Source organism: Sciurus carolinensis (genome assembly GCF_902686445.1).
Source record: "Sciurus carolinensis chromosome 19 unlocalized genomic scaffold, mSciCar1.2 SUPER_34, whole genome shotgun sequence".
Lineage (NCBI taxonomy): Eukaryota > Metazoa > Chordata > Mammalia > Rodentia > Sciuridae > Sciurus > Sciurus carolinensis.
The window spans coordinates 2,946,632-2,958,071 of record NW_025920112.1 but is presented as its reverse complement, the minus strand read 5'-3'; the positions used below and the strand labels follow the sequence as shown (position 1 = coordinate 2,958,071).

General features: G+C 42.5%; 1 pseudogene; it reads right to left on the bottom strand.

Annotated features, from left to right (window-relative positions):
* Nucleotides 1–5,478: 5,478 nt before the first annotated feature.
* LOC124973483 (olfactory receptor 2L2-like) lies at nucleotides 5,479–11,099 on the bottom strand (annotated as a pseudogene).
* Nucleotides 11,100–11,440: the final 341 nt, after the last annotated feature.

Here is an 11,440-nt window from a genome sequence, read left to right as displayed (position 1 = left end):
TGACAGATCTCAATGATGATTCAGGCAAACTGGAATCTAAGTTTTAAAAACCATTGCATCATTGTATTGTGTAGACAAAATCAATTTATTTTACAGTCAAATGTGAATGAGTAAAACACTTTAAGATGCTTCCAGAATATTTAGTTTTATTTACTTTCTAAATTTCTTTATGGTGAGGGAACCTAAAAAAACAAAAAAAATCAGCAGGGACAATATTCAGGGGCACTTAACCAGTGAACCACATTCCCAGCACTTTTTTTTTTTTTTTTTTTGAGACATGGTCTCACTAAGTTGCTCAGTGTTCATAAGTTGCTGACGGTAGTTTTAAAACTTGATATCCTCCTACCTTTGCTTCTCCAGCTGCTCAGATTACAGACATGCAGTGTACCCAGTGTAAATCTACTTTCATACAGGAATAAGCTGAGCAATTCTGTTAAAATCATAACTACTAAAGAAAAAGATCAACACTTGCACCAACACCATACAATAGGGACCTGGAACCATCATGGTACTACCATAAAAGAGAACACAATACAGAGCCTGGAACAACCATGGTATCACCATGAAGGAGAATGCAACAGAGGGCCTGGAACCACCAGAGTATTACCATCAAATAGAACAGAACAGAGAATCTGGAACAGCCACAGTACTGCCTTAAAATAGTACAGAACAGAACCCAGCAATAAACTCACACCAATATAGTCAGCTGATCTTTGAAGAAGGAAAGTCATTTACATCCAAGAATGACAAGAGCTTAGGGCAGAGGGACCTGCTCCACATGCATACCCTTCAGAGAAAAGTGGAAACAAAAGCAGAACTGCAGAGGTCTCAGGCCACCAATGTACAGAGGAGCAAAACTCCTTCAGGTGAACAAACTTTTCAGGACAACAGGCCCCCTCTTTGAATAGCTAAGAAATGCTCTGCAACTCCTCTGTCCTTGAGACCTGGAGACATTATATTATAAAAACATTTGGCAGTAGTGGACTCTGAGAAGCAAATTACATGATCTACACATGAGAAAAGCTAAATGCATGATGTAATCTAACGAAACTTGATATGACCTTGGAATACATAACAAAACTAAACCTACTATCCAAGGGGAGCTGCTTGTTGTTGTTCACCATGCTGTGTGCCTGCTTCTTTATTGCCCTCCCTTAATCTTTACAGCTGGTCCCCAATTAACCTTTATGAAGAACCATCAGAAGAAGAATGTTATTAGGTCCAAAATCCCTGAAAAGGCATATATCACTTACATAGCATGAATGAAGAGAAATACTCATATATTAAAACTCTGTATGAAAGAAACTGCTAACTTCTAATGAGAGTTTCAAAGACAAAGCAAATATGTGGAGATATTTCATGACCACCAAGGGGAAGCCTCAGTATTATCAGCAATTATTAACAATTTCATTTATGGATTTAATTAAATACCAAGAAAAAGCTTCTAAGTTATGTTTTCAGTAATGAAAGACCCAGAACAACCACCACAGTAATGAACACTAAATTCACAGGATGGCAGTACCTGAGGCTAAAACCTACTAAAGCTATAAGCATCAAGACAGTGTGGTATTTGGCACTGTATAATGTCCATAGATATTTGATGAAGGAACAAAGGAAGATCAATGGAAAATATGCTCTCTTAGAAAATGATGCCAAAGCTCCTTGACATCAACATGCAAAGAAATGAAACACAACAACTTTATGAGTGTCACAAAGATACTTCTAGTGGAGTCTCAATCTAAAAATAGGACAAAGGGCTAGGGTTTCAGCTATAGCACAGCACTCACCTGGCACATAGGAGGCTGTGGGTTCAATTCCCAGCACCAAAAAATTGTCTACACATCCTAAAAGTAAAGGCAAAGTTTCAAACTTCACAGAAAATAATAGATGCACTTAAAGATAAATCTAAGTTTGGCATGATGGTTTCATATGCACTACTGAAAACATGATCTGTGCATGGAAAACCAGTAAATTGAACTTTATTGAAACAAACTTTCTATTTTAAAAAAGATACACGTTAGAGAATGAGAAGACAAATGGGAGAACTGCACAAATGTTTTCAAAACACATAATGACACTGGACTGGTAGTCTAAATACATGAATAACACTCAGTAAGAAAGCAAGCACCCTACTTGGAAATGGGCAGAAGATCTGCACATACATTCATTCAAAAAATTCAAACAGCAACTACATGTTTGAGACAATGTTCACCAGAATGTCATTAGGAAACTGAAAATCACACAATGAGGTACCAGCATATGCCCACTGGAGTGGCCATATGCCAAACACTGACAGCACAAAACATGGTGAAAACAAAAATCAGCAAGAACTTTTTCCTTGCTGATATGAATGGAAGGAGAAATGGCCTCTCTGGAAGACAGTGTGTCATGTTCTCACAAAGGTAACAGGGTCCATGCTACAATAAAGTCATCACACTTGCAGGTGTGTCTACCCACATGAGACCAAAAACATGTTCATAGAAACCATCACAGCAATTATTACAGCAGCCATACCCATAACTGCCCACAGCTGGAAGCAAGGAGGATGTAACTTTCAATAGCTGAATGCACAAACTATGGTATAACCACATCAAAAACATCACACAGAAAAGGAGCTACTCAGACTGGAAAGATACAGTACCCTTAAATGCATTCTGATAAGAGAAAGAAATCTGTCTGAAGTGGTCAAGTGCATTAAGATTCCAAGTCAACAATATTCTGGAAAGGCAATCTTACAGAGGCACTAGAAGGACCCATGGTGCCAGGGACTTAGGTAGCAGAGGGAAGAGGGGAAGGGGAGGAGTGATGAACAGGTGGAGCACAGGACTCTCAGGGCAGTGGCACTTCTGTATGATAGCACAGTAGTATCTTCTGTATGATGGATGCATGACACACACAATCACACCACACAGAGGAGGCACCCTAAGTTAAAGTATGGAGTTTGATGACATGTTTCTTCACTCTCTCTCAGCATCTAATGTAGGATACTGGTGCTGGTTCTGTCAGTAAGAAATACACTACATCAATGCAAGATGTTAATAAATTGGAAACTATAAGCTGGATGGAAGAGGAGTTTGATACTATGTGTAATGGTTAATTTGACCTGTCAACTTAACTGGATTAAGAGATGCCAATGATTAAGAGGTTTTGGGGTGCTACATGAGGGTATGCCTAGGAATGACTGGAATGTGGGATAGCAAACTGAAGTGGAGACCCAATAGGATGGTGGATTGGATGGAATAGAACTTGAAAGAAAAAGGGAGCAGCAGCAGATGCAAGCTTTATTCTTTTCAAATGGGTACTTGACTGCTACTCTGATTGCCAAGGACTTTGGACTCTCCCTTCTTCACTCCTCCAAAGCAGACTCTGCCATTGATTCTCCCCAGGGATTTACAGAAGTCTTCAGTCTCAGATTAGGGTAGCACCATTGATCCCTTTTTTTCTGAGGCTTTAGCCTCTTCAGCTGCACAGCTACTGCTTCTCTAGCTCTCTATCCTGCAGGCAGCCTATTTGGACTATCCAGCTTCTGGTCCTAGAAGGAAATCTAATAAATCACCTTTTTTATAATCATTCTTCCTCTTCATTCTGTTTCTCTAGAGTACCCTAATACTTCATGTAAACCTAAAATTGCTCTGAAAAATAGTTTGTTTAATAAAGAAGTGAATAAACTACCATTCCATGAAAGATTCATGAATAGATACATAAGAAACAACATTATATATACTGAATATGTTTTCCATAAAAATGCAAGAATAAGGTAAAAAGGAAGATTTATATATTTAAACTTTAAAACTGGGGAAAACAGCACAGAAATTGATTTTCAATACTGTTTCTGTCTAGAAAATATTGGGATGATTGTTCTTTAAAAGTCATTCCAACTGCTGTATGTGGTGGTGTGCACCTGTAATTGCAGCAACTGCGGAGTTTGAGGTAGGAAGATGGGAAGTTTGAGCCCAGTCTCAGCAACATCACAAGGTATTCAGAAATTTAGTGAGAGTTGGTCTTAATCAGAAATACAAAGTGGGGTTGGGACTGCACCATTCTGTCCACCTATGACTACACTAAAGTGTACACAGACATGTCAGGCTCAAGGGCCAGGAAAGGTCCCTGCCATCTGGGCATCCTCCCACCTGGTCCTGCTCACTGAAATACTCCATGGCCATCCTCCCAGGAAACCTGGACATGACTCCAGTCCATGAGGCTTTTTGGGATTCCACAGCACTGCACTGGGGTGGGTGGGTGTTATGCTCTGGAGACTTCTTGCTCCTTCACAACTGTGAGAGAATGCAAGGGACAGGAATCACTGCTGACCTCCCCCTCAACACCAGCAGTCACAGCCTGGCTGTCCACCTGTCTCCAAGAAATGGAAACTGGAATTGGGGGACATATGTCCCAAGAGGCAGCTGTCTAGAAGAGGCCTGTTCTAGGAGTCCTCAGCCCCAGTGTCTCCAACTGCTCCCCTGACAGGCTCTACTACACCTCACATTGTCTTCTAGGAGCAGCTGACCCAGGGTGTGAAATTCCCTGTACCCTGAAGGACATAGGGCTACTGGGCACCTTGCAGCAGCCCCAGGAAAGTATAGAGGCTCAGGAAACAGGGCCCTGTGAGGTGTCCAAAGGAAACCTCTGCCCAAGAAATTCTGATACAGTGTCTGCATCTAAGGAAGATAAAAGGAAAAGCACAAGGTTTTTACAGATGTGAAGTACTCTATGAAGTTGCATCTGCATCAAGGAAATTTCAAGACTACTTGACATTGGCTGACTAGACCACCTTGAGGGTGTTACAACAAGCTTCTGTATGGGGAGCAAAGATTATCTTGGGGAGGTATCTTAAGCCCTTTAATAGTCAATTACCTTCACTTCTCTATCAGACCAATATGGTCATTAATATTTGGATCAAAGTGAACTATTTTCCACAGGTGGGGTGGCCAGTGCCTTTAATGACAACAGCTTGAGAAGGTGAGGCAGGAGGATCACTAGTTCCAGGTGGTCTGGGCAACATAGCCTCACCCTGTCTGAAAACAACATTGAATAGCCCTGGGGATGAAGGTCAGAATGAATAAGACATTATGACCCTTTGTGCATATGTGACTACATGAGTGGTGTGAATCTACATCATGTACAACCAGAGAAAGGAGAAGTCATACTCTATCTAGGTATGATGTGTCAATGTCCATTCCACTATTAGGTATAAATAATGAAAACAAATAAATAAATAAAGGCTGGGGATGGAGCCCAGGACTCAATATCCCTAGTACCAACACCCAACTGCCTTATTTCCTTTGAAGCAGTTATTTTACCCGCACACAAGGAAGTATCTCCTCAAAGGAAATATTCACAAACAGAAAAAAAAATTATTTAAAACGTGTTATTCTTGCCAGGGGTAGTGGCACAGCCCTGGAATTCCAAGGACTCTGGAAGATGAGACATGAAGATCACAAGTTGGAAGCCAGCCCATGAAACAAGTGGGACCAGAATTCAAAATTTTAAAAAAGCGTGGGCTGGGGATGTAGCTAACAAAGCTCGCCTAGTGTTAACCTCCAAAACGAAAACAAATATTCTTTGCAATATTTCACTTGGGGAGAAGTGAAAATTAATGGACTGTGTCCATTTGAAACCCAGGATGAACACCTGGTCGACAATACTGTGAAGTGGAGAGAAGACAGCAGTTCAGATGGCAGGCAAGAGACTGCAATTTTAAGGCTACAGCAGCCTTGGGAGGAGCTAAACTGGTGGAAGGAGAGCGGATTGAGACCCTGCTTCCCACACATTTGGAAGGGTGCCTGCGGGAACCGGCAGGAGGGGAGGGGGAGTCCCCCAGCCCACCCGCGGAGGCCCGGCCAGGGCCCAGGGCCACCTGCCAGTGGGACACGGCGGTATTATCCGCAGCCGACCTCAGGCCCGCCACCCAGACCACCTCGCAGGCCCACCCGAGAGGTTCCAGCGCCGCCCGCCAGCGGGGACACAGCGATATGCTCCGCAGCCCACCTCAGGGCCCGCCGCCCATCCCTGCACCGGGGAGCAGTGGACAGGGTCCCGGTCCACCCGCCAGCCAGCCGGGACTCCACCACAGTCCGCATCTCACCCGCTCGCGGGGCCCAGGCAGGTGCTGACCAGGTCCCATCAGCCGTGGCCGCACACTCACCATTGTTCGCTTCCGTGGTGACCCGGCGACCTCTCCAGGGACCTGCGGGCACCGCAGCTCGCGGGGACACAGGCTGCGCAGACACCTGGACCACCTAGCACAGCACGCCAGGCCTGCAAAGCTGGTGAGGAAGAAAAGCCCGCGAGACCCGGAGGCCCGCCCTTCCGCTCCGTGCGCACACCTGATTGGACAGGTCCACCCAGGCATATCCGATGGGCCGCCTCTAGACACGCCCTGAGACTTGAGTGACAGCTTCCGCCATCCAATCACTGGCTGAAGTAGGCCAGAGTGACAGATTCTCGGCCCCAGCCCTTTCAGGCGGAGCTTCCTTGGGGACTTCTTCCTGGAAGGGAGCCCTTGCTTGGAACCCAAGACAGAAGGTCACTTCTGGGGCAGAGCCAAGGCTCAAGGCTCAAGGACAGAGAGCTTTCCCATCGTGTGTGAGGGCCTGGGTTTTAGCCTCGTTTCCAAGAGTAGACATGAAAAGCTGTACCATCTTTGTGTATAATGGATCAAAATGCAGCCTATAAAATTAAAAAAATAAATAAAATTTAAAAACATTAAAACAAAAATATGTGTAGTGCACACATGATATCTAAAAATGAAATCAATTCGACAATTATCTTAAAATTGTCACCTCCTGGTCTCTGCTCTTTTGAGGGGCTGCCTGAGCTGTGAACTAGGTAACCTGGTTGGCGATATGGCTCAGGGTTCCCTCCTACTATAGGGGAGTCCTAGGCTGAGACCTGACTCTGGTGATCCCACAGGTCATGTCAGCTGTCCACCCCAAATCCAAACTGAACTGGTCATGATGCAAAGAAAAGTAGGAGAGGAACTTAGATCCCTGCAGCTTCACCAGGAAGACAGGGAACCTGTCCTTTGCCCTTTCTTCAGGGGTGACAAGGTTGTGAGGTTTCACAGAGACGGTGGTCATAGGTATGTATAGGAAAACTGTGTGTAGGATTTGGTGCTGTGTGTGACTTCAGGCATCCGTGGGGTCTCACCACTTGTCTGTGAGCTCATGCTCAACTGCCCTCTTGACACAAGTCACTCCATTGCACAAACTGACCTCACTTTGTCTCTCAGAAGGAAGTCCCCCTCCCCAGTGTCCCTTCATGTCAATGGTTCAGACACAACAACATTTTTAAGAAAAGTCACAAGCCCACCTGCATCCTGCCTGGAAAACAACACACCAGATGCTGACCCACTGCTCTCATCTTCCTGGGTTTCAACTGATGGTCAAAGCAGAACAAACAAAAACCCTGCCCAGTTCTGTCCATAAAACCTGCATTTAAACCATGCGGGACAATACAGCCTGTGGTGTATTAATAAAAACATATTCAGCAATTATGACTGGGGCAGTAGCTCAGAGGTAGAGTGCATGCCCTTGGCTCAATCTCCAGTACAAATAAAATAAAAGTAAAAATTCAACAACTAAGGTTATATTGCCCATAGAATCTAAGATATTGACAAATATCCCATGGTTTTTATTAGATGAAATAATTATTTCATTTTTCAGGAAGGATAAAATTGGTCCATTTTAAATTTCTAAGATCATAAAAGTGTTTGCATTTTTATGATTCTTAGTAATTGATTTTTCAATGTCCTTGCATGTGAGAACTGGGCCCCTTGGTGATTTTAAAGAACTGCCTTTGAATGGTATAGCAGGTCATGTCTGCCCACTCTAGTCCAAGTCTGTGGCTCCCATAGAGGACTCAACACCCTTGACCTGAAAGAGGAGGTGCTGATAATCCATATCAGTGTAGGGGCATGGGCTGGGAGAGAATTTCTACAAGAAAGAAATACTCATTGAGTGGTAACCCCAGTGCACACTGGAGTCAGGTACCAGGATGTGACACACTGGAGACAGGAAAATGGTGCATTGAGCCTGAGAAACCAGCAGGACGTGGCCTGAGTCTCAGGAGAAAACCATCCCTGGATTCCTGAATGACAGGGTATGGTGAAAAGGTGGGTTGGCAATTCAGGTTGTTGTGTCTAGATGAGGAAGCCCTGAGGGAGAAACCCTCTGAAATTCTTCCCAAATCAGGATTCCTGCCATTGGAACATCCTGACAAACCATTGTTGTCCTCAAGGGTGCCATGGAGGGAAGCAGTGAGCACCTCACACTCCCCAGAAGTACCCTAGTACCAAGATTGGAGTGATAAAAAAATTATGGTTTTTCGAGTGGGAAACATGAGAGTACAAACTACAATAAATGGAGCTATTATTCTAGTATGCTAAAATGTGTTTCTTCAATTCATATGATTAAATCTTAAATGGCACTGGTCTTTGATATACTAGATATTTTTAGTCATTTTGATAAAGAAGTTCCATGCTATGTCCCCAAGACCCAGAATTCTGCTGACAGACCTCAATGTGGGTCAAGATGTTGACCTGGCCTCCAATGCCAATCACTCAGGAGACTGCTGCAGGATGATCTCTTGACCTCAGGGGTTGGAGGCCAGTGTGGCTATGTAGTGTGACACTGTCTCAGAAAAATTTGTAAGTGATCTGCAAAATTAACTAGGAAATAATTTTTAAGCCTATGGATAGGATATGGGCAAGCTTAATTTATTCATCCATATTCCTTATGTGGTAGAATATATTAAATTGAAGAATCAAGTACTTTGATATAGAAAATATTTGGTTTACATAAATTATTCTCTGGGTTATAAGCAGTCAGCTTCAAATGCTGGCAATTTCTTAGGGAACTTTACTGACTGACACTAATAAATGAAAATACAGGGATTGAGAATAAATAATCCATGTTTGAAATGAAATAAATGAGAAATGATAACCAGTAAACAACAGCTGGGCATATGTAGAAGAAAGGAATTAGTCTCTGAGGGATAACAGTTTACGGTCCTATAGAATGAGAGTACAATTGTAAAATACAAAGTAAAAGTCCTGTTTCAAATTACAAATATTATTAAGAAAATTTGTGCAGACATGAACAATTCTCCTTTATTCTAGATTATTTGTAGTCTCTTCACTCCAGGCAGGAAATATTTTCATGTACTACACACTGCTAAGTGGACTTCCAGATAAGTCCTGGGGACTGAGGCAGAAAGTATATCTACATTTAAATAGGACAGATTCTCAGAGTCAGTGACCTGTGGGCCCCCATCTCTTCCTTGTTCCTCAGGCTGTAGATGATGGGATTGAGCATTGGAGTGAGGATGGTGTAGAAGACAGCCAGAACCTTGTCCTCTGTTGGAGACCAGAGGGGTTTTGGGAGTAGGTAAGTGTAAGCAAAGAGTGCATAGTAGAAAGTCACCACAGTGAGGTGGGTGCTGCAGGTGGACCAGGCCTTCTTCCTCCCTTCACCCCAGTGCAAGTGGCAGACAGCAACAAGACTTGACCACAGGAACAAATGATTCCAATGGATGCAATCATGAGGGAAAGGGTGGTGCTCACAAACCCTGTGTATTCATGGACTCAGGTGTCCATGCTGGCTAGAGTCAAAATGGTGAGGGTGTTGCAGAAGAAATGGTTGATGACCCTGATCAGCAGTAAGGAATATGGAGTTTGCCTGTGATGTAAGCACAGGAGTTGATAGAGCCCTTTATCAAGGCTCATTTTCACCAGCATAGGTACTCCTAGTTTTCCTTTTTTTTTTTTTTTTTTTCTTTATACAGATCGGATAGTGTAGAGGAAACCAAATTCCACACATCCATCACAGGCCACCAAGATCAGGACTAGTGTGTCTCCACCTGTTGGAGTCAGAAAGAAGAAACTCTGAATTCCACATCCAAAGAAATAGGAAAACAAACTGTCTTAGGAACCATTGTGGAGATGTAGCTTAGATTAATTAGGTACAGCAAACTAAGCAGGAAGCACATGGGTATGTGGAGAAGAATATCCAGGAGGATAAGAAAAATCACACACAGTTTACCAATTAGAGTCATCAGGACAAAGAGAAAATTAAAAAATAAAAGAACAGACCCACTCCTTTTCCAAATTTTTATTTTTTTTGGTACTGCAGATTGAACCCAGGGGCACTTAAACACTGAGTCTCATCCACAGCCCTTTAATTTTTAATTTAAGAAGGGATCTTGCTCAGTATTTCAGGGTGTCCCTAAGGTGGGTTTGATTTTTCAATACTCATGCCTCAGCATCCCAAGTCAGTGGAATTACAGAAGCATACCACCATACCTGGCAAGACTAACTCTGGATGATGGAAACCATCCCAACAAGATGAAATCAGTTGACACTTGATTATAATTTGTCACAGAGCTTTAAAATGGTTCACCCTGCAATGACACAAAAAGGATCAAAAACTTCAGTAAAGATTGTTAGGTCAACTTGGAAAATTCCTTTGTGCAGTCTGGCTGTGTGTTATTCACTAAATTTACACATCTTAAATGAAGAACCAATCTTATTCTTTTCCCTAGAGATTGGTACTTTCTGAGAAAATTTATGACCAAAATGTTTTGAAAGAACCTAAAGGTGTTCAGAAGAATAATATTTATGTTAAAACTTCAGTAGAATATAAATGTCGTATATCCATAAACACACTTACAAATTATGAAATTCAGATTTAATAGAGGCATACAAAACCCATGGAAATACATTCAGTATAGGTCATATTACAAAATGCTTATCAGAGCATGGTTTATTTCTTTCATGTTTGTTTTTATGTCTCAATTCCAAAATTTCACTATTCTATTATTCACTGTAAGGAAAAATGCTTTTGCATTCTTGAGTAGCCCTTGCACTTATCATCATATTTCTTCTATTCTGAAATGAAAACTGAATTCTCATTTCAAGATATCTCATACAAAATCACAGTAATTCACACTCTTCATTTTCAGTGTTCACCTCCACCCATTCTCCTTTGGCTCTTCTCATAGTTTCAGATTGCTCTAGAGTGGCAGGCCCTATCCTGATATCCACACCCCATGTTCACTGCAGCCCCCAAACTCTGCTCAGTCTCTTCCCAAACAGCATGCATGGTGTCTCTAGCTTCTGTGATGCTTATGTTCCAAAGTCATAACTTTAAGGATCCTTCAAAACAAGGACTTTGGATATAAGAACTGTCATTTACCTAAGTGGAATGTGGACCTGTCATCATGAGAATATTCAGGAGAGAGGACTATAGGTGATTCTGATCTTGATGGAGATCAAGTTGATCACTGGACAATTTTGGGAAGTATTTTTCAATGTTCTGCAATTATTCGGCTCCTGTATTATTTTAGAGCCAACGATCACCAGATTTGAGGAAAACTTACATCAGGAAATATAAGATTCACACAGTGTGCTTGTGCATGCGCACACACACACACACACACACAC